Consider the following 23739-nt stretch of genomic DNA (forward strand, 5'->3'; position numbering starts at 1 on the left):
CACTCAGAAATACTTCACATCAGGTAATGGATGAAATGTAATGATTGTGTCTGTGTACTGATCAGAACAACAAAAACAAATGCAATGAGCGAAGAGCTTTCTGCAGCTTCCCTCAGAAATACTTCACATCAGGTAAGGGACAAAATGTGATGATTGTGTCTGTGTATTAATCATTCCAACAAACAGATGCAAGTGAGGGAGGACCTTTCTGCAGCTTCTTTCTGAAATACATCACATTAGGTAATAGATGAAATGCGACGATTCTGGCATTGTAGTAACCATACCTACAAACAATCGCAAAGGAGTGAGGAGCTGTCTGTAGCTTCCCTGAGAAATACTTCACATCAGGTAATGGTCGAAATGTGATGTTTGTGTCTGTGTATTAATCATTCCAACAAACAGGTGCAAGTGAGGGAGGAGCTTTCTGCATGGTCTCTCTGAATTACATTACATAAGGTAATGGATGAAATGCAATGATTCTGGCTTCGTAGTAACCATTCCAAAAAACAAACGCAAATGAGGGAGGAGCTTTCTGTAGCTTCCCTCAGAAATACTTCACATCAGGTAATGGATGAAATGTAATGATTGTGTCTTAGTACTAATCATACCAACATACAGAGCAAGTGAGGGAGGAGCTTTCTGCTGCTCCTCTCTGGAATACCTCACATAGGGTAATAGGTAAAATGCGATAATTCTGGCTTTGTAGTAGCCTAGCAACAAACAAATGCAAATGACGGAGGAGCTCTCTGTAGCTATACTCAGAAATAATTCACATAGGGTAATAGATGAAATGCTATGTTTCTGGCTTCGTAGTAACCATACCAACAAACAAATGCAAATTAGGGAGGAGCTTTCTGTAGCATCCCTCAGAAATACTTCACTTCATGTAATAAATGAAATGTAATGTTTGTGTCTGTGTACTAATCATACAACAAAATGATGCAAGTGAAGGAGGAGCTTTCTGCAACTTCTCTTTGAAATACTTCACATTGGGTAATAAATGAAATGGGATGATTCAGGCTTTGTAGTAACTATACCAACAAATAAATGCAAATTAGGGAGCTGCTTTCAGAGCATACCTGAGAAATACTTCACATCATCTAGTAAATGAAATTTAATGTTTGTGTATTCTCAGAAATACTTCACATAGGGTAATAGATGCAATGCAATGATTCTCGCTTCGTAGTAACCATACCAACAAACAATTGCAAATTAGGGAGGAGCTTTCTGTAGCATCCCTCAGAAATACTTCACACCATGTAATGAATGAAATGTAATGTTTGTGTCTGTGTACTAATCATACAACAAAATGATGCAAGTGAAGGAGGAGCTTACTGCAACTTCTCTCTAAAATACATCACATAGAGTAATAAATGAAATGCGGTGATTCTGGTTTTGTAGTAAGAATACCATAAACAGATGCAAGTGAGGGAGGAGCTTTCTGCAGCTCCTCTCTGAAATACATCACATTGGGTAATGGATGAAATGCAATGATTCTGGCTTTGTAGTAACAATATCAACAAACAAACGCAAATGACGCTTGAGCTTTCTGTAGCTCTTTTCAGAAATACTTCACACATGGCAAAAGATGAAATGCGATGATTCTGGCTTTGTGGTAACCATACCAACAACGAAACGCAAATGGGGGAAGAGCCCTCGCTAGCCCCCCTCAGAAATACTTAACATCAGGTGATGGATGAAATGCAGTGATTGTGTATGTGTACTAATCATACCATAAACAGATGCAAGTGAGGGAAAAGCTTTCTGCAGGTTTTTTTTTTCCGAAATACATCACATAGTGTAATAAATGAATTGCGAAGATTCTAGATTTGTAATAACCATACAAAGAAACAAATGCAAATGAGGGATGAGCTTTCTATAGCTATTCTCAGAAATATTTGACATAGGGTAATAGATGAAATGTGATGATTCTAACTTTGTAGTGATCATACAAACAAAGAATAGAAAATTAGGGAGAAGCTTTCAGTAGCAGCCTCCAGTAATATTTCACATCATGTAATAAATGAAATGTAATGATTGTGTCTGTGTACTAATCATACCAACAAACAAACACAAATGAGGGAGGTGCTTTCTGTAGTAATCATTCCAACGAACTGATGCAAGTGAGAAAGGAGCTTTCTGCAGCTTTCCTCTGAAATACATGTGTCTGTGTACTAATCATACAAAAACAGATGCAGGCGAGGGAGCAGATTATTGCAGCTTCTCTCTGAATTACATCCATTGCAGCTTCTCTCTGAAAAACATCACATAGGGTAATAAATGAAATGGGATGAATCTGGCTTCGTAGTAACCATACAAACAAACAAATGCAAATTAGGGAAGAGCTTTCTGTAGCATATCTGAGAAATACTTCACATCATCTTGTAAATGAAATTTAATGCTTGTGTCTGTGCACTAATAATACCAACAAACAGATTCAAGTGAGATAAGAGCTTTCTGCAAACTTCACTCTGAAATACATCACATAGAGTAATAAATGAAATGTGATGATTCTGGTTTTGTAGTAAGAATACCAACAAACAGATGCAAATGAGGGAGGTGCTTTCTGCAGCTTCTCTCTGAAATACATCACATAGGTTAACAGATAAAAAGCGATGATTCTGGTTTTGTAGTAACCATACCAACAAATAAACGTATATGAGGGAAGAGCTTTCTGTAGCTTCCCTCAGAAATACTTCACATTAGGTAATGGATGAAATGTAATGGTTGTGTCTGAGTACTAATCATATCAACAAACAGATGGCAGTGAGGGAAGAGCTTTGTTCTGCTTCCCTGAGAAATACTTCACTTAGGATAATAAATGAAATGCAATGATTCTGGCTTTGTATTAACCATACCAACAAAGAAACACAAATGAGGGAGGAGTTTTCTGCAGTTTTTTTCAGAAATACTTCACATTGGGTAATAGATGAAATGTGATGTTTCTGGCTTTGTAGTAACCATACCAACAAACAAACGCAGATGAGGGAGGAGCTTTCTGTACCTTCCCTCAGAAATACTTCACATCAGGTAATGGATGAAATGTAATGATTGTGCCTGGGTACTAATCATACCAACATACAGAGCAAGTGAGGGAGGAAATTTCTGCTGCTCCTCTCTGAAATACCTCAGATACGGTAATAGATGAAATGCGATGATTCTGGCTTTGTAGTAACCATAGCAACAAACAAATGCAATTGAGGGAGGAGCTTTCTGTAGCTATTCTCAGAAATACTTCACATAGGTTAATAAATGAAGTGCGATGATTCTGGCTTTGTAGTAACCATACCAACAAACAAATGCAAATTAGTGAGGAGCTTTCTGTAGCATCCCTCAGAAATAATTCACATCGTGTAATGAATGAAATGTATTGTTTGTATATGTGTGCTAATCATACAACAAACAGATGCAAGTGAAGGAGGAGCTTTCTGCAAGTTCTCTCTGAAATACATCACATTGGGTAATAAATGAAATGGTATAATTCTGGCTTTGTAGTAACCATACCAACAAACAAATGCAAATAAGGGAGCTGCTTCCAGAGCATTCCTGAGAAATACTTCACATCATCTAGTAAATGAAATTTAATGTTTGTGTATGTGTACTAATAATAGCAACAAACAGATGCAAGTGAGGGAAGAGCTTTCTGCTACTCCTCCCTGAAATACATCACATAGAGTAATAAATGAAATGCAATGATTCTGGTTTTGTAGTAAGAATACCAATAAACAGATGCAAGTGAGGGAGGAGCTTTCTGCTGCTCCTCACTGAAATACACCACATATCGCAATGGTTGAAATGCAATGATTCTGGCTTTGTAGTAACCATAGCAACAAACAAACACATATAATGCAGGAGCTTTCTCTAGCTATTCTCAGAAATAAATCACATAGGGTAATAGATGAAATGCGTTGATTCTGGAATCGTAGTAACCCCACCAACAAACAAACGCAAATCATGGAGGAGCTTTCCATAGCTTCCCTTTGAAATATTTCACATCAGGCAATGGGTGAAATGTACTGATTGTGTCTGTGTACTAATCATTCCAACAAACAGAGGCAAGTGATTAAGGAGCTTTCATTGGCTGAAATACATCACATAGGGTAATGGATGATATGCAATGATTCTGGCTTTGTAGTAACCATACCAACAAACAATCGAAAGTGACGCTTGAGCCTTCTGTAGCTTTTCTCAGAAATACATCACAAAGGGTAACAGATGAAATGCGATGATCCTGGATTTGTAGTAATAATACCAACAAACAAACACAACTGAGGTAGGAGCTTCCTGTAGCCTCCCTCAGAAATACTTCACATCAGGTAATGGATGAAATGCAGTGATTGTGTCTGTGTACTGATAATAACAACAAACAGATGTAAGTGAGGGAAGAGCTTTCTGCAGCTTCCCTCAGAAATACTTCACATCCGGTAATGGATTAAATGTAGTGTTTGTGTTTGTGTACTAATCATACCATAAACAGATGCAAGTGACGGAAGAGCTTTCTGCAGCTTTTCCATGAAATACATTACATAGGGTAATAGATGAAGTGCAATGATTCTGGTTTTGTGGTAACCATACCAACAAACAAATGCAAATGTGGGAGGAGCTTTCTGTAACTCTCCTCAGAAATACTTCACATAGGGTAATAGATGAAATGCGATGATTCTGGCTTTGTAGTAACCCTACCAACAAACAAAGTCCATAAAAGAAATGTAATGATTTTGTCTCTGAACTAATCATACCAACAATGGGATTCAATTGAGGGATTAGCTTTCTGCAGCTTCCCTCAGAAATAAATCACATCAGGTAATGGATGAAATGTAATGATTGTGTCTGTGTACTAATCATACCAACAACCAGATGAAAGTGATGGAGGAGCTTTCTGCACCTTCTCTCAGAAATACTTCACATAGGGTAGTGTACTAATCATACCAACGATCAGATGAAAGTGAGGGAGGAGCATTCTGCACCTTCTCTCTGAAATACATCACATAGGTTTATAGATGAAATGCGATGATTCTGGCTTTGTAGTAACCATACCAAAAAACAAACGCAAATGAGGGAGGACCTTTCTGTAGCTTTTCTCAGAAATATTTCACATAGGGTGATAGATGAAATGCCATGATTCTGGGTTTGTAGGAACCATACCAACAAACAAACGAAATGAGGGAGGAGCTTTATGTAGCTTCCCTCAGAAATATGTCACATCAGGTAATGGATGAAATGTAATGATTGTAGTAACCATACATAGGGTAATGAATGAAATGCAATGAATTTTGCTTTGTAGTAACCATTCCAACAAACAAACTCCATAAAAGAAATGTAATGATTGTGTCTGTGTACTAATCATACCAACAAAGTGATGCCATTGAGGGAGGAGCTTTCTGCAGGTTTCCTCAGAAATACTTCACATCAGGTAATGGATGAAATGTATTGATTGTTTCTGTGTACTAATTATACCACATAGTGTATGCTGCCTTGGTGTGTGACTCGCCCTTGCCTTCGGCTGTAATTGGCACAGTGCCCGAAGGACTCAGTCCCTCCGGAGGTCTTGCGCCACCACTTTTATTCCATCTTAGCCACGTATCACGGCTCTGGCATTGTCTACACTGTCGGTTCGATGGTTGCTGGTCGTGTCGGTTATGCCCTAACTCTAGGGGACCATTGTGAACATCTTTCATTTCCGGCTGGCTGCAGCTTTTACACTGCTGACGTGGTCACCATCTTTCGAGCTCTAGAGTATCTCCGCTCCTGCTCAGGTGAGTCCTTCATTATCTGTGGCTATTACCTGAGCGGTTTACCAGCTCTCGACAAGTGTTTCCCTCATTCTCGTCTGGTGATGGCTATCCAGTTGTCCCTGCATAATCTTGCCCGTTGCGGCGGATCTGTTGTCTTTGTTTGGAACCCAGGCTATGTTGGGATAGCTTGCAATGAAACTGTTGACTGCCTGGCGAAAGAGGCCACCAGTAAAGCATCTCTGGAGATTAGCCTCCCGGAGATTGATTTGCGGGCACTATTACGCCAAAAAGTTTTAGATTTATGGGACAGTGATTGGCGCAACCTGCCCATGCCAAACAAACTCCGTCATAACAAGGAGACGATGACTGTGTGCTGGTCATCCATGCGTGCCACCGCAGGGACTCAGTCATCCTTTGTCATCTCCGCATTGGCCACACCTGACTGATGCATAGTTATTTCCTGTGTCGTGAGGATCCACCTCTTTGTCGTTGTGGGGCTTCCTTGACAGTGGTCCATATTCTGTTGGAGTGCGCCCTTTTAACTGTGCTCAGGCAGACTTTTGCGATGGCTGAAATGCTCTCTGCGCTTTTAACTTATGACTGTTCCATAGTGGACTTAGTTTTGCATTTTATTCGGGCAGGGGGATTTTATCGCTTAATGTAAATGTGTGTGTTTTTGTGTGTGTTTTTGTGTTGATTCTGGCCTATGGGCTACGATTTTAGTCTGCTTTTTTTAATGTGTTTCTCGGTGGTTGGCTTTTCCTTTTCTGTTTCTATTGTCGGCAACCCACCGTCACTCTCCGTGTGATTTTAGTTCGTCTTGTCTGGTCTTGGTCTCAGTTTCTCTCGTTCTGTGTCATCTGTCCTCTCGTTTGTTGATTGTTCTTATTCTCTGTGGGTGTTTTTAGTATTAGAAAAAGGGACCAATGACCGTAGCAGTCTGGTCTCTTTAACCCCCAAAAACCAACCAATCCTAAGATGTCTACATCAGTCGGAGATGAAATGTCAGAAATAATTTTATTCATCGACTGTGCCGTCCTCCCACAAGCCAGTCCAGAAGTTTTGACTAATGTGAACAGTCGCTGTGAAAGCCTATGTTGTGTAAATGTGTGCTTGTCTCCTGAAGTGTACCTTGTGAAAGGAGGAGTAGGAGGTGATTTAATGCGCGTGGTGTGAGTAGCTTCGCAGTATTTTCTATCCTTCATGTATCATGTGTTTTCATTCTTAATAAAACACTGAATATTAGTCATCGACAAAGTTTTTTGTTGTAGCTCGTGTATTTAGAGGAAACAGCACTAACCTGGCGTACATGTTTCCTTGGGATTGAACTAGAATGTAGTGAATTTCAGCCACAGTCTCCAACTGTTGTCACTATTTAACTTAAATTATTATCGGACCTGCCTGAGGAAATGTGTGTCAAGTAATGTACTTCAAAAGGCCTTTCTGCTGTGCTCTAATTCCTCATGTTCATATACAGGATTGAAGCAGTTGAGAGTTGAGAAGCGTTGTGGGTTTGGCAAAGAATAAGATCTTATCTTTAGTCGACGTGAAAACAGAGACAATGCTATTGTGGTAAACTGCAGTATTAAAAATTCTGTAACTTTACAAAAGGTCTAAAAGAGTCAGTAGAATCAGGTGTGACTGGTAAACCATTCTTTTTCAGGTGGTATACATTTTGTTATTTTTCATTTATAAATGTATATCTATCTGCTCCAGGAGATACATTTTCCTGCCACTGGAATGAATATGCAGGTTTTTCTGCATATCATTAACAATGTGTTTGTTGTAGAACATGTCTTCCACAGTGGCCGACATTGAAAAATGATTTGAGTGAAAGCCATTTCCTTCTGTAAATGAGTGTCCTATGTCTGTGTGGTAAGGCAGGGCAACCTGGCCATTGTATTTTATATTCTGTACCATTGCAAGTTGAAATCAAGCTTCACACACACACACACACACACACACACACACACACAAACACACACACACAGACACACACACACACACAGACACACACACACACACACACTAACTACGTAGATCTTCTTTAGTTACATCTGAGCTTCCAGTGAACATAATTCATATTTATGCATTATATTTAGCACATGGGGAACATGTGCAAACTCAGTTGATGAGAAATAAAGGATATAATGTAAGTAACTAATTCACTTTTCACCTAATTAAATCTCTCCTCATTTTCATTCAGGAAGCCTTAATCTATGTCACAGTGAAAGCCACATGCAGACAGTGGCCAATAGCCGCTCTCTCCGGTTTCGTAATAGGGACCCGCTCTGCCCTAGTCCAGCCAGTCTGGTACTCGCTCTGGGTTTTGTTTCTATCTCGGTGGTAGTGCATTCTGGTCGTTGCTCATTGTTGACAATAGCCTGGCTCTGGTTCTGAGTGGATTTACGTTTGGTGTTTGGTGTCCACAAGCCTCTGTTGTTTATCTCTTCCTCCTTGTGTCGCCTATAGTCGGTAGCGGTTGGTTGTTGTTAGGTGTCGTTGGTCTGTCGTCCGACTTGTCCTGTGTTTACCTTGTGGTGCGTGCTCCACCGCTGGTGTCTTCCCTGCCTGGCGGCTCCGATCCGCAGCCCCAGCCATTCCTGCTGATGGTTGTGGTTACCACAATTTACTTCGCTCCTACCACATTGTCGTCAGTAATAGCAGTAGTCATTTTCAACATCTTCTCAACCATCTTTGAAACATTTGTACCACTTGTAAAGTCTTGTACTCGTAGTAGAGTCACCAAAAGCCACACTCGATGTTTCCAATGCGATACTGCACTTTGTTCCATTTTTAAACAAAATTTAATGGAGAATCTTTGATCCATCTTTTTTGAAAGTAAAAATTCTCTGAGCACTCAAAAACAAAGACCTCCTTTTCCACTGTCAACAATGAACTAAATACTGAAAATAGATGTAAATATATGTACGGTAGATCAGGAACACGTGTACTAACAAGAAAAGAACAAAAATGTATACAGCCGACAGAATTAAATTCCTGTAACTTTTTGATCACACCTCATATGCAGTGTCTGGAAAAAGGAAATAAAGCACCCATAACAGTGTAACTTTGTACAAGTACAAACTATTAGCGGGCATGTACACAATTACAGCAGCGGTTCTCAGCGAAAGTAGAAAGGCCACTAGTGTTGATGGTGGAGGGTATACAAGAGGTGTGAGCACCATCGGGTAGACTACTGATGAGAGGTGTCACATTGTGTTCAGTGTTGAATCACGGTTCTGCACTATCCCCGATGACCACTGTCAGCACGTGTGGCGGCAGCTTGGGGGACATTCCATTCTTCCAGTGTTTTGGAAAGGCACAGTATGGCCAGCAAATGGTTATGAATGTAGGTTGCAGTTGATAGTGATTGAGGGAACTGTGACGGAACAACAATCTTTCAGATGTCGATAATCCTCGTGTTACATCTTGTATGACAGTATCGTGATGTTATTTCCAACACAACAGTGCTCATCCACATTGTGGCATGTGTATGTATCAATTGTATGCATGGTATTAGCTGCTCCCATAGTCAGCAAAATCCTTAGATATGTTCCCTGCAGAGCATATGTGGCACGAGCTTGGACATAAACTCTGCCCCAGTGTCAGTATCCAGAATATTGTGGACCATTACAGGAGTTTGAGGCCAGTTTGCCCGAGGAAGGAATCTAGTGGCCTTATGACACCCTTCCAACCAAACAAGTGTATGCAAGAAGGGCAATTGGGTGCATGTCATATTGATAAGTGAGATCATACTGCCAAGTTCTTTGTAAATCTGACTCAATTTTGTAATCACTAAAGTAACATCACATACTGTCTGAACCCATGGCATTTCTTTTATTTCTGCGAATCTCAATTTCTTAGCCGGGCAGTGTTTATGAACATCTTGGGCTGAAAGAAAATCAGCCTGATATAGAGACGTAAAACTATTAGAGACGTAATTAAATGTAAAAGTGTCACTAAAAACACATTTAAAGTGAAAAGTCTGAAAAAACACCAAGTTGTGTGTCCAGAAAATCTGTATCACAGTGGGTTAACAGTGAGCAGCAACTGCAACCAAATGGGAAAAATATCTTCTTCCGGCCCAGGATGTTGTAGCAGATTTTCTGCAACTTCACATTCCTAATGCTTCTGTATATTTTTTCCTGTTTCTACAAAGTCCACTCCTGGCAACTATAATTTAAAATGATCCAAGTCACTGTCCTTCTTCTTTGTATACTAAGGTGTCTGTCTGTAAATAATTTACTGTTATTTCTGAAGGCTTGGGCATTCCAATTCTTCTCTTAATATCCACTAGCTTTTGCCCTCAACTATGTTGGCACGGATCTTGAACCTGCATGAATTTTGAGTAGCCCTGAAACTTATTATCCATGGGAAAAATGGATATAAAGAACTGAAAGTGAAGTTGTCAAAACGATCCAATGGTAAAGAATTGATATGTTTGTAAGCACAGATACAGATATTTGAAGTATGAAATAGCAAAACGCCTGGATAGGGGAACAAGCTGGTGGCGTATTTAATGAAAATACAAAAAATTAAAGAATCTGTAGTTACAAATAAGTCAGTTCTTTACTGTTGCACCCTTTTGACAGTGTCACCTTCAGTCTTTTATATCTGTTTTTCTTGCTAATAAGCTTCAGGATATTTATGAACATTCATGTCAATGAAGTCGTTTGCGTAATAAGCTTATCAGTGACAATAGTTACAGTAATTTGTGAATGAATTCAAGAATGTCTGTGGGTAATGGAATTAAACTGTTAACATTAGTAATAATTTGGAAAGTTTCATCATCATAACACTATTTACTACTTTTTACTGATTTTTCTCATTTCTGGTCCTGGTTTGTTTCGTTTAGTTTTATAAAACTTCCACTGTCCCGATGTTTTTTTCTTCCAGTATAATGAAATGATGCTTATATGAAACTGATTTGATCCACATAAAGCACTTGCAGTCCCTTGCAGGCCTGCATACAATTACAAGTATTTAATATTGCATTTTTTGTAATCAGTTCAGCATGCATCTCTGTTTACATAACCTGTCAGTAGCTGCCCACAGAGTTATTTTCAATTTTCCTGTAATTTAATAACATAAAACATGATAAATAGATGTAAAAACTTTTTATAATATGGAAAAATGCCTGTACACCATTATTATTTGCAGTATGTAGATAGTCACAGGATATGTGATGCATTCCCTTATGGATCTGAGTTACTGGTTACACATTTGTTTCCATACTATTCGGGCCAACATAGTTAAATGTACAGTTCAGTTTATCATGTTTTATAGATAATTTCACTTCAAAATTTCTCTGAGGGTTGAAATGCTTTTATAAATATGTAATGTTGAATCATTGGCTGTTGTCAGCTTAGCATATAATTTTAATGGTCTATTATCCATTCTGGATCTTTCTGAACTCATCAGCTGTGAACAAATGTTGATTAAGAATGCAACCAACCATGAGTACTTCTAAAAGTATTTATTTAAATGCCATTACCAGTCTCAAGCTATTATGTCTGTCTACAGGTTTTTATTTTATTTACTTACTTTTTTTTAAGTAATTGCAACAATGTGCTAATATACATGTATTTGATAAAATATAAAATGAAATACTTACATACCCTCGATTTGTTTTGTCGGTATCATTTAGGCTTTCTTTGGTCCTTAAGCATTTTCAGCATGACACACGAAGAGTTAAGAATTATAGACAATGCACTTATTCTAAACAATCCACTGTGTTGTGCACACACTTCACAGTATTTTTCATCAGTTGCAGCCTTTGACAAGTACTTCACATGTAATGATTTTGCTTACAGTGAAAAGTCTATCCACTGACCAACGATATCACTCATTTCTCAACAAGGAAACATCTCATCTACTGTATGTTAAGTAAAGAATGTGTGGACGATACAAATCTAAATAACAGAAAAATGCTTTGTCCAGAAAAGTGCACTTCTTACAAGTGAGGAACTCTAATTGTAGCATGTCATAGGAGAAATTAACAAGAAGATTTATCAGGCTACTCTCGAGAAGCAATGGCATGTGTTTTGATTTTGGTCCCTGACAATATTCTTCAATGGATGTTAAGTTGGGCAGCTAGTGGAATAAGGATACCCTTGTTCAGAGTCCTAACACAGACCAATCATGTTTAATTTGTGTGAAAAGTGCAATGAACATTTTCAGGATTGTTTGTTAGCCAGCTGTAGTTGCTCATTTAGAATTTACTGAGATGAATTGAAGGTGTGAATGCATATTTCTAGTTATTTTAAGATACCCATTTTCCTCCATAAGTTAGTTGTATATTTTGTTTGTAGATTATCTTTAGTGTTTGAAATGCTGTATCTATATTGAGCCATGTGAGTGGCAGTTGCAGATGTAGTTAAATGTTTTTAGTCTAAAAGCATCCTTTTATTTAAGATATCTTGAAGTTGCTGCCAGTCAGACCAAGATAAAATCTGATGCAATTGTCACAATCAGTACTGTGTACTCCTCAGTTTTTAGAGATCCAGCCCAATGGTTTTGGTTTTATGTACTATGTTATGTTGCAGCATTTAATGTGCATCTATGGGCTTAAAGTCGAAATTGTGCAGAAAATATTAGTAAGTTACTTTATTCAACCGTAGAATGTTTATGAAATATTACATATGTCATGTTAATTGAAAGAGGAAACAGTATTTTAATTAACTAATCCATACATACAGCAATAACATCTTTTACAGTTGTAGATGATGATGATCTGCTGTTAATTTTGAAGTGTTTTGTACAATTTTTTATACACATTGCCAAACAAGTTTACAATTTACGTAAAAAAAAAAAAATACAGTTTGTGTCGGATAACTACACACTGGGTGAGCAAATATTTGTAGTTTGGGCACTGCATTTCAGCTGTCTTAAGTACCTTGACAATACTTTTAGCATCCCCTTGTATTCTTTGTGTTGTCTCTTTAGCCCATTTGAAAAAGCAGAGTCATCAGCTCACCACAAAGTTAAGATGACAAAATTGGATGAAGGATGGAAATTATCCATCACAGACACTGGGTGCAGAATTTCACATTATTTCTAGTTAAATAATAATAATTTTTTCAATGCCTGCTTGATGTTACATAAATAATCATGGACTTTTTAGTATTAACTATTTGAGAGGTATGCTTCATTTTTTTTTAATATTAGGGTTTTAATGCATTCAAAAAATTTATGGTGCAGTTTTATTCCTTTGTAGAAAATACTGGCTGTTGTTTTGTTTATCTTGAAACATGAGTCGGACAAAACTGACATTTACTCAGATCATGTGAATACAGCTGTTTGTGAGATAACTGCTTTGTTCTGTATAAGCCAAAAATATTGTTATTCAGTCTGATATTATGTAATTGCCCAAACTATGAGGTTTGTGGTGGGATTATTTGGGACAGAGATGCTACATATAAGTATGTTGTGCAAACAATAATGTAAAATGAATGACTTACAGAGGATGATGTGAAGTTTGCACTATGTGCATATTTAGACTGCTCAGCTATAACTGAAGTTGTATTTACCAAATGTTGAAAATTGATCTTCTACCTTAAACTTATAATTACCTTTGATGTTTACATTCTGTATGTAGCAAACATCACTATAGAAATCTGCCATTGCGCTGCTTGTAAAAGTTGTAACTGCTTGATAGTAATTTGTCATGTTGACATAATGATTATTCCTTAATCTAGAATGTTTCTAGTTACATAAGTACTTTTATTCATGTTATATAGTAACCTGTTTATACATTATGTATGTAAATGTTTATTGTTCGCTAGGAAACTTAAGTTTGGGTCAACACAATTCCCAACAGACAGTTATAATTTATGATAATAATTAAAATAGTTTATGCACAATTATCTTAAAATATACAAAATTAAATGTAAACTTAGTAACATTCAGATTAATGCTTAAAGACATTCTTTCCTTTCTTACTGTACACTGATTTCTGCATGCATTTTTAAGTGTAAAGATGCCTTGCTGGTACCTGATACTTAATGCTGTAAATGTTAGCTGTGTTAGCTTCAGTTTTGCTTGGTTACTTTATATTTGTATGCATCATATGGGAGAAGTCAAAACAATACTACTTTTGTGTAAAACAAATGAGCTCTGTATTCGCATGTTAACAATACTATCAGAGCTAATGACATTCTGTGATAATCAGAAACGTCATTTCTATGATGTTTCTGGATGTAACAGCATAACTAGTGCTACGATGGGGCTGATTTGATGATGGGACTAGTGCTACAATGGGACTGGCGTGGAGATGAAAACATTCTTGAGTGGATGACCATCTCTGGGGTGCAAGAATTTCTCTTGATAGGTGTGCAGCCACCAGGATTACGATCTGTTCCTAGCTGTACTGGACATTCCATATTTCTTAGACTCCTGGATCAATCTGTACTGCTATCACACTGTCTACCACACCCTGTTCTTTGTACCTCCCTTTGCAGGTGCAGTGGGTAACATGACACTTGTGAAGAGGCTTCAGTTTCCTTTCCAAGAGAAAATTGGTCCTACACAGACCCATCCTCACTCCACCCATGAACAACAGTTCTCAAATTTTATATGGATATGAATCTGTATGTGCATCAAAGCCCTTCTTATGCAACACAAGACATGGGTAGCCAACATACGTTTGCGGCACGGTGAACTGTAACTTGACAGCTTACCACTACCTTATCCAAGACTGCCTCTAAAGTAGTGGCAATAAAGGCTGTGCATATGTGGCATGTACTTCTTTTTGAGAACATCCATCAGGGGTTTCAGAGTATTTAATTCTACAGCATCGAATGTGTCACGAAGTGCTCTTTGACCCAGTTAAGTTATAACATTACATAAATAACACACAGCACAGTGAACAGTATTAATGGCGATGATAACGACATTGATGACATGAACAACACTTATAATAGTCTATTCACTGGACAGTAAATTTGTAATTATTTATTTATTCTGTTAGATGAGTAGATTGTTAATCAGTGCAATGATGACTGCATTACCACCTGAAGCAAGACTGCTTAATACAAATTTCTGCTTTATTCAATAAATTTTTCGTGTGCACATATGTTGCTGCAACAATAAAGTAAAATTAAATGATATGATTGAATTGTTCATTTGATGGAATTCTGTATTCATTTGGATGTTAAATACACCAGTGTATCATTTCTTTAATGCCTCATCTGAATCCTTGTCACTATTGCCATTTTTATCTCGAATTTATGTATAGCATTGCCTAACACTTGTTTGTAATTTAGTTTTCAAAGCTATAATTGTAAAAAAAAGAAAGTTGTTTGTGTTTAATATGTTATTTAAGTTTAGTATGATGTTTCACTGTTAGTATGTTCTGAACATTAAAGAATATTACTAACTATCCTGAAATACATTATTAAAGTTATCCCCTACTGTCACTCGCAGTGTTTTGTAAGTCATTGTAATATGTTGATGCTGATTTACACTTTTATGGCCACTTACCATTATTTTGTTACTGATCTCTTATAAAAGCAGATTCTTGATTTATATACATCATCTATTTTTATATCTTTATTACCTGCTGCGGAAAGTGGATGTTAACAATGTTGTTGAATTATAGTGTAAGCGGCTATGCCTTCATCCAGAAAGAAATAAAAATATGTTTGACATGTATAGGTATTTTAATTCATCTCCCTCAGGATATCTCACATATAACTTATTTCATCTCTGGCAGTGTTTATTAATTTGATGTGGTAGTCAGGAAGCAACCTCAAGATGTAAAACAAACTCTTGCAACGTTTTTGTCCATAAAATTTGGAATTGGGAAGAAAGATAATGGTGGCAAGTGCTGTTATCAAATACACAACACTGAAATGGTTGTATCTGAGTGGTTATACACTACATTAGAACAGAATTTTCCAATAATCAAAATTTCTTTTGTGACAGCATAATGGGATAATTTTCTCCTATTCCCACATGAGGGTGCACAGATAGCTTGAGCATTTGGGAGCTTCTTCCATACTCAGTTAAGAGAGTTAGCTCTGCCAGTAACACTGTGACAGTTTTTTACATACAGAGGATGACAGTGTGCGGTTCAACAGGCAGGTCCTGTCAATAACAGAGAAGCTGTTGAAAGCTTGATTTCTCCCTAAAACCTTAAGGGGCAAGTAAATCTGAAAAACAAATCTAAAAATTTCATAATCTTGTTCTGATTGTGTAGAAACAATTGTTACTCCTAAGTAACACTCGGATGCAATAAATAAGCCCTGTTGTGGTAAATAAATTTACACTCATATTTAGGGTACGTTAATTATCACATTCGTTTAGGGAGTGACTCTTTATCATGTTAAGGCACCATTTTCAAAATTTTAAGTGGTATGTAAAATCTTGTGGCTTTTGCAAACTGAAAAAGAGGAACTTGCAGTTTATTCCATGCCATCGACAGGAAAACTGTGAAGGCCTAATGATGTAAACAGAAAGGTATACTAGGGTTTAACCTCCCATTCTTAATGATGCTTTCACCGTGCCCTCCCAGAAAGTGGGTGGTCACAAGTGCATGGCATACTGTCTCATCTGTTCCAAAACACAAATATTAGGGTATGAGATTGATAACCATTTACCATTCATTGTTCCACAGTGAGAAATATTTATTGGATTTTTCAGATTGGTGCAACAGGTAAATCAAATATACTGGTGCCCGTTGCAATTTATTGCTTTAAAATACCTATAGAAACAACTGTGGGAGCTCTCACACAGAATCTTTGGTTTGTCATCTCTCTGTACTTATGTCTGGTTTAGGCAGCACACGATCCACATCTCCATTCAACAACCTGTAGTAGTATTCATGGAAATCCGTAGGAAACCCACCGTTCCATAGTAACACTCTTGTCTCTCATTTGCTGTGAATAGATCTTTAAATTTGCTGCTGCACTTTGTACTTTCTTGATGCAGTGGACCTGCTGTGCAGTTCCAATACTTCTGGCCATGTAATTTTATTTCTGTTAGCAGATGATTGAGGTCCTTAAGAAAGCACATATCTACTCAGACTCATGATAAAGTAATGTAACCACTCTTAACAAACTCCTCTAATGAGACGAGTGTTCAACGGAAACAATGGTATTGTCAGGAATGCCCCTAGGGAAGTGTTTTCTGTAAACATAATGATTTGGCAAGCAGGGTGGGGAATAATCTGCGGTTGTTTGCAGATGATGCTGTGATACAAGATGATTTAGACAACATTTATGGTTGTGTGTGTGTGTGTGTGTGTGTGTGTGTGTGTGTGTGTGTGTGTGTGTGTGTGTGTGTGTGTGTGTGTGTGAGTGAATGAGTGAGTGAGTGAGTGAGTGAGTGAGTGAGTGAGAGAGAGAGAGAGAGAGAGAGAGAGAGAGAGAGAGAGAGAGAGACAGACAGACAGAAAGACAGACAGAGAGAGAGAGAGAGAGAGAGAGAGAGAGAGAGAGAGAGAGAAGGATGTGTTAACAGTATTTTCAAGTGACATGTAAGTTGTACATAGATGCTTTGGGAACTCGTATGGGAATCCCTGGAGAGAAAGCAATATTATCTTTAAGGAACACTGTATAGAGAAATTTAGAGAACTGGCATCTAAAGCCGAATGCAGAATGATTCTACTGCCAGCAGCATACATTTTGCATATGAATTATAAAGATAAGCTATAAGATACTGGGGCTTACACAGACGCATATAGATATTCATTTCTACCTCACTCTTTATGTGAGTGGAAGAGGAAAGGGAATGACTAGTAGTGGTACAGGGTACATGCACACTACAGCTGCTGGTGGAATATGTATGTAGGTGTGGCCAGGCTCATAACAGGAGCTCTCATTCAATCTTTCTGTGACAGAAAAGTTTCTGGATCATGGTCGCCAGTGTCCATTTTCTCCTCGAGTTCAAAGACACTGCCACAGCAGGGTGGAAGCACAAACACTGCTGTGCCTTGCTGATCTTAATTAGTTAACTCCACTTTTCACAAATCTATACATACACGACAAAGGGCACACACGGTTGGTTGGCCCACACTTACTGATTACTAAAAATATGTTTTTAACAATTACGAATGTCGTTCCTCGGCGTGAGAGATAATACATGCATTTCAAGTTCTTGTTAAGTTTGATCACACTTATAACATTTCCAGTTAAGTGTAATAGTATGTAATTAATTCGTAAGGACATAGTTTATAACCATGTTTTGGTGGAAATAGTTTAACTGTTCTTTACCATAGGGAGTCACATGCTGATTCTGGGCTCTATACTGCACTACGTTACTTCAAATCTGATTTGTGACAAATATTAAATGGTGTCTCTGTACAGGTTGACTTGTCATTTTCCAGCTAAGTCTCTTTACTTTTGACTATTTTGGAGACTATGTCATTATTGTGACACAACATCACATTGCAGCTTAAAATATTTGTAGCACCAACATTTACAACTCAATTTTAGGACAGACACTGTGTACATATATTATTTTTGAGATGATATTGTCCCTTCTTTTATACCTCCATACAAAAATAGTATAGGTAATTTCCTCTATGTATCCACCTGACCCCAGGTAACACCATCCCTCCTATGGGTCCGTCTATGTCCCCCTCACTTCCATACATAAAATGGGGTTCACTGAACTTAAAAATTGAAACTATATCTCTTTCTGTGTCAAAAGTGTCTACATAGCATATTTGAGTTTTACTTGATACATGGGTTTCCTACTACTTTCCATTCTGTCACTCTTACTGTGTCTTTCACTGAGTCATACCTTCCATCTATGTTATATTAACATTTAATAATGTGCTTTCTCTGATACAAACTTAAGATTAACTACAGACTGTTCATTAAGACCTCATTTGCTGTTACACATGGAAATGTTGTTATCCAGTTTGTTCTTATCAATAGAGTTGTGCACCACTCATTTTGAAATCATGAAGTAGTACTGAGAATACAGAAGTTTCCTTTAATTTGTTACTTTTCCTCTCAACTACTTTGTCATATACCAGGTATATATGTGATACAGCAGCTTTTCACTTTACACTGAGAACACAACTATCTTTTTGTTAATCCCAATTGAAAAAAAACATTAAATTATCAAACTCAAAACCTTTATTTATTGTGTGTCAAACACTTTATGCCCAATTATGTAACATATGTATAACTATCAGCTTTTTCATACACTTTGACACGTATAAGGTTCACACACAAGTTAATAGCATTTTCGTTTTGCATGTTGCATTCCACCACTGTGCAAATTTTGCATGAAACAGAAAGGTTACAAAATGAGGTGTATGAGTACCGCATGTCCGAAGTGAAAATCGCAAAAATCAGTTGCTGGCCATATCTATCTCTATTTGCTCATCATCAAGTGGCTCATGAAATACTGAACATTACAATTGTTGCAGGGTTAGGGGTCAAACCCGGGACTCCACATGGCAGACCTGAAGCTGGGACCCACCACACCGTATTTCGTCAGGAGGCCGAGCAAGTTCAAGAATTTTGAGAGACAGTGCAGAGTGATACAGCGGTATTCAGTAACATTGCTTTATTCAGCTAATTTACAGTATTTGATGGTGAAGCGTAGTGTCAGCGTGCTGCCCGCCCGATGTCCTGCAAGTCCAGCCGGCTGAGCAGACTCCTGGTATGCCGATGCCACTGCTGTTGTTATCAAGGCTGCCTGCCAACGGAACTTGGCCGCCGCTCTCCCGGTCACCACCCAGCGATGCATAGGGCCTTGTGACTTTCTCTGCCCCATTAGGCCTGCTCTGTCTGACCAAGGGATGAAGGTGGATGTACTGGTGACCCGTGGCCCTCAGGCCACCGCTGCTCCCAACTAGTGACCTGACTCAAACCCACGCGCACCTGGATTCTGTGCTGAAATTTTCCGCTAATGGTGCTTGCCGGATGGCAACACCCACTGCCATCTCTGGCGCTGTCGTAGCGCTGCTCTGCTACCCTCAGGGTACGCCTCGCCCGGACCCAGTATGCCAGGTGGGAAGCAAACTTGGCAACTACACTAGAGTGGAACTGAGTCCCTCCTGGACCTGCTGCAGACCTCTCTCACTGCCGTTTTTCAGGCAGACCGTGCTATCTCCAAGTGGAAGGATGCCATTCCACCCTCCCCTGGCGTTGTGTCCCCCGATGCAGAATATAGCCCGAGCAACAACATAGAAACAAAGTACAAATTTATACAGAATGCTTATAATATTGCTGCCAGACTGGCCACTATAAGCATAGAGCAGCACAGGTCTGTCCCGACGTTCCATTGACCTGGCAGACCTTGTCAAGCTAAACTTGCCCGTCTATTTATATTGGTTTCTCCCTTGCTTCTGACATAGTGTCAGAGAGAGACAGGAACAATTGTAGGGATAAATTCCTACAGGTCAGCCATTTACAAATATCCTCTCCTGGCTCTGGCCTAGTGCCCCACCTCATATATCCACTAACTAAGAGCAACGCTGCAGTTTCCTACCTTGTTGTTGCTCCACTCAAAACAAATCATGCATGCAATACCGCTGTCGCAGCTCTGCGCCGGCAGGTGCCATGTTTACCTTGCCTGGCCTGCTGGCTGTCGTCCGTTACGGCACTCTGCCAGCGGCCCCAGATTTCATCCCCCAACAGCGCCTTCATTGAATTTCGAAAAAATTTCCCTTTCCCTTGACTAGATTGACACTAGTGCAGCACTATCCTGGTGATGAACAATTGTGTCTGTATTCTAACATAAGGAAAAGAAAGGATTGGTTGGGGCCAAACAAAGGAGCAACATCCCATAAAAAAATCTGCATGCTTTCACAAAAGATAATGTTATGCATCTAGTGGAACGACGATGGTGGGGTGTATTATGAATTGCTTCCGCAAGATGTAACGGTCGTTGCTGACATTTTCTGTCAACAGAAAAGATGTCTTGCTTATACAGTCTAAGAACAGCAACCAGGAAGTCCAAGTGAAGCAATACTGATCCATGAAAGAGGCTGCCTGCATTCCGTACAGTATTTTTTTGTCAGTCTAGCAAAAGTTGGGTTGGGAAGTCATGTCACACCCACCTTATTCACCTGATCTTGTGCCTCAGATTTGAGCCTTTTCCACTCTCTATCAAATAACTTTCATGGAACTTCCCTTTCAGATTAAAAAAGTGTTCTGAACATGACTCAATGAATTCTTCACCAGAAAACCATGCCATTTCTATTTCGCAGAATCGAAAATTTCCCCAATGTTTGCTGTCCATCGTAAGCACTGAAGGATGATATATTATTGTACGCTGAAGTCTCTGTTATGTTTATTAAAACTATAGAAAAAGTATACAAACTAATGCACCAGCTACATACCTGTGTTGGGGCCTAGCGCAATGGTTATCATATAAACATGATGTAGAAGGTTGTTGGATCAAAAAACGACAAATGAAACTTTTTTTCAATTTATAAATCCGATCAAAAGAATTTGATTATTATTTTTATTCAATTAATTCGTTTACATGTAATTTTTGATATTATTGTTTGTTTTATTTACCCTTATTTTTCTTTCTGTCATTCTTTTTTCTCCTGGAATCTGCCTGTGTCACCTATAATGTGGAAATAATTGTTAATGTGTGTGTGTCCGTCTCGAGTTGCTTCGTAGAGGTCAGCTTTAACCACCATGAACAAAGCAAGTGCGATTTTTAAATCTGCACAGATTGTTGATTGCTATTCTCTTTGATGCATTTCACATCATGGGGTTGTGGTTAGCTTAGGACACAAATTTGAATTCAGGGCTTTGTCTGCCATGGTTGTCATTTCTCACTTAGAATCAGCTGTCCATAGACCATCTCACATTTCCAACGTATCTGGAAGTGGCTGCCTCCGACATTACTCTGCATTAATTATTGCATAGTAATGAAGTAAAACAAATTAATATTTCCACTTTGACAGTTCTCTGCAATTTATTGCATAATTTGGTAAACCATACTGTTTTTTCTGACATGCTCTGGTGGTTTCCGGTGATTAAGGGTGTCAGTGTGGTACTGGTGTGCAAGACTCACACTCCCTCTTGGCTATCAAACTTACTTGGAGTTGCTTCGCCGATCATCTTTTCAGGATAGCCAGCTGTGATGTCCTGCACGTCTTCTTCTCTGAATATAGGATGCTACATGGAGGAAATTTTTTATACTTTAAAATATTCTTGAGTGTACGGAGTTATTTTAAAACTCAATTTCACTGTATTTTCATCACACACAACAGTTTCTGACAGACCGGAAGGTTTCAAGCTTACAAAAAATGTTTTAGTTGTATGAAAACTATCATATTCATTTTTCCATAAATACAGTCTACAAATCTCACAAAGTTTAACAAGACAACTCTCTAGACCTTACTTATTGATTCTTTCTCTTACATTCGTAATTGTCCCTTCTCTTCTTTCAACAACATTCAAATGTTCACACAGTAATGTTTCATGTCGCATGGAGTACGGCGCGTTTATTCCTTGAGCTGGATGTGTAACTATAGGCGACTACCTGCCCACGCCGATCATCCGTCCCATACTCGTCCGTCCTGCACACACATAGCTGTGGTGCAGTAGACACAGATCTACTCATCTCTAAAATAACGCGTGTTCAAGACGGTGGAAATACGAGGGTCTCTAGAATTTACTCCAAAATTCCTTAGGCATTACAATGCCTTCCAGAATGCTGGAAGTTAGAAAAGTATAATTATTAAATTGTCATTACTTCAACACCCCCCCCCCCCCACCCAATCAATTTAATAATTTCCTAAATTGCTCATAAAATTCACTATCCCCAGCTTTTAACACAGTCCATTGAAACGTGCACTCTTAGCTACTTTTGGTAAAATATGGGCCATTTGTTCCTCGGAGCTAATGTATTGAACATTCAGATGGCCTTTGTTGTATAGCTCTTGTGTAGAACGGATTTCACATCCACATGCTTCAGTCATCTATGTTCCCACTTCCGTAATTGACAGATTCTTCAAGAAGATGCTTAAGCCATGGGGTGTCTGTCATAGCTGTCGACGAAGCTGGATATTCTGCTTCTATTTCATAGTGAAACTCATATGTCTCCTTGTCACAAGAAACAGTATTTTCAAACAAAAAACTATAAGAAAGTGAAGAAGACAGAAGATCTACAACATAACACAGTCAGAATCAACATAGCAGTAATAGCATTTAAAATTTCCTTTTTGTAACACAGGCCAACATCAAGTGTTCCTTTAATATATCAAAGAATTCATTTCAAAAATTTCTACTCTAATTCTGTTGGTTTATTTTGCTGTCTACTAAAATAGTTAAGTGATGCACTTCGTCTGGTCATAGCTGTCATTATATACATTGAAAAACACAGTAATTGTCCATCTGGTTTAAATTCATCCATTTGACCACACGCATCTCCACTGGATTTGACTTACATCGATGTTCTCAGTGCTTACAGTCTTCCATGTTCAATCTTTTCAATAAGTATTCAAGATGAACATAGTGACAAAGAAACATTTTGCCACTGTTGCTCTGCATATTTATTCTGAGGAATGATTTTGGTTCTCCAAGTTCTCACATTCGACATTTTAACTAGTTCTTAATGTAGGTGACTTTTTTTTTTTTTACTATTACATCCAGCTGGAATATTATCTACTTATGGAAGCAAATTGAGTATAATGATCATCAATGATTTCAACATAGAGACATCTGCCAATTTTGGGTTGTCGAAACATGATTTCCTTCTAAAACTGTCAAAAGTTTTTTTTTTAGTTTGCATACAAGACTTTTCTTAATCTTTACACCAGGTCTCAATGCAGGAATCAATTTTGTACATCTGTTTGTTCCATAAATGAATTATGTTCCTTCACCACACAAAGGAGCATTCTTAGTGTTGTGAATTGAGCAAGTGGAGTATAGTCATATCTCTTTCAATATTTCCAGACATGTCTATTTTTACTTTGAACATCCTCTTACTGTCAGTGATACTTTTATTTGCTGTAAGTGGTGCATAAGTCAAAGTTCCATTAGATGACTGAGAGCCCAGTTTTTCCATTATTGCTTTTTTC

Source organism: Schistocerca gregaria, unplaced genomic scaffold, assembly GCF_023897955.1.
Source record: "Schistocerca gregaria isolate iqSchGreg1 unplaced genomic scaffold, iqSchGreg1.2 ptg000178l, whole genome shotgun sequence".
NCBI lineage: Eukaryota > Metazoa > Arthropoda > Insecta > Orthoptera > Acrididae > Schistocerca > Schistocerca gregaria.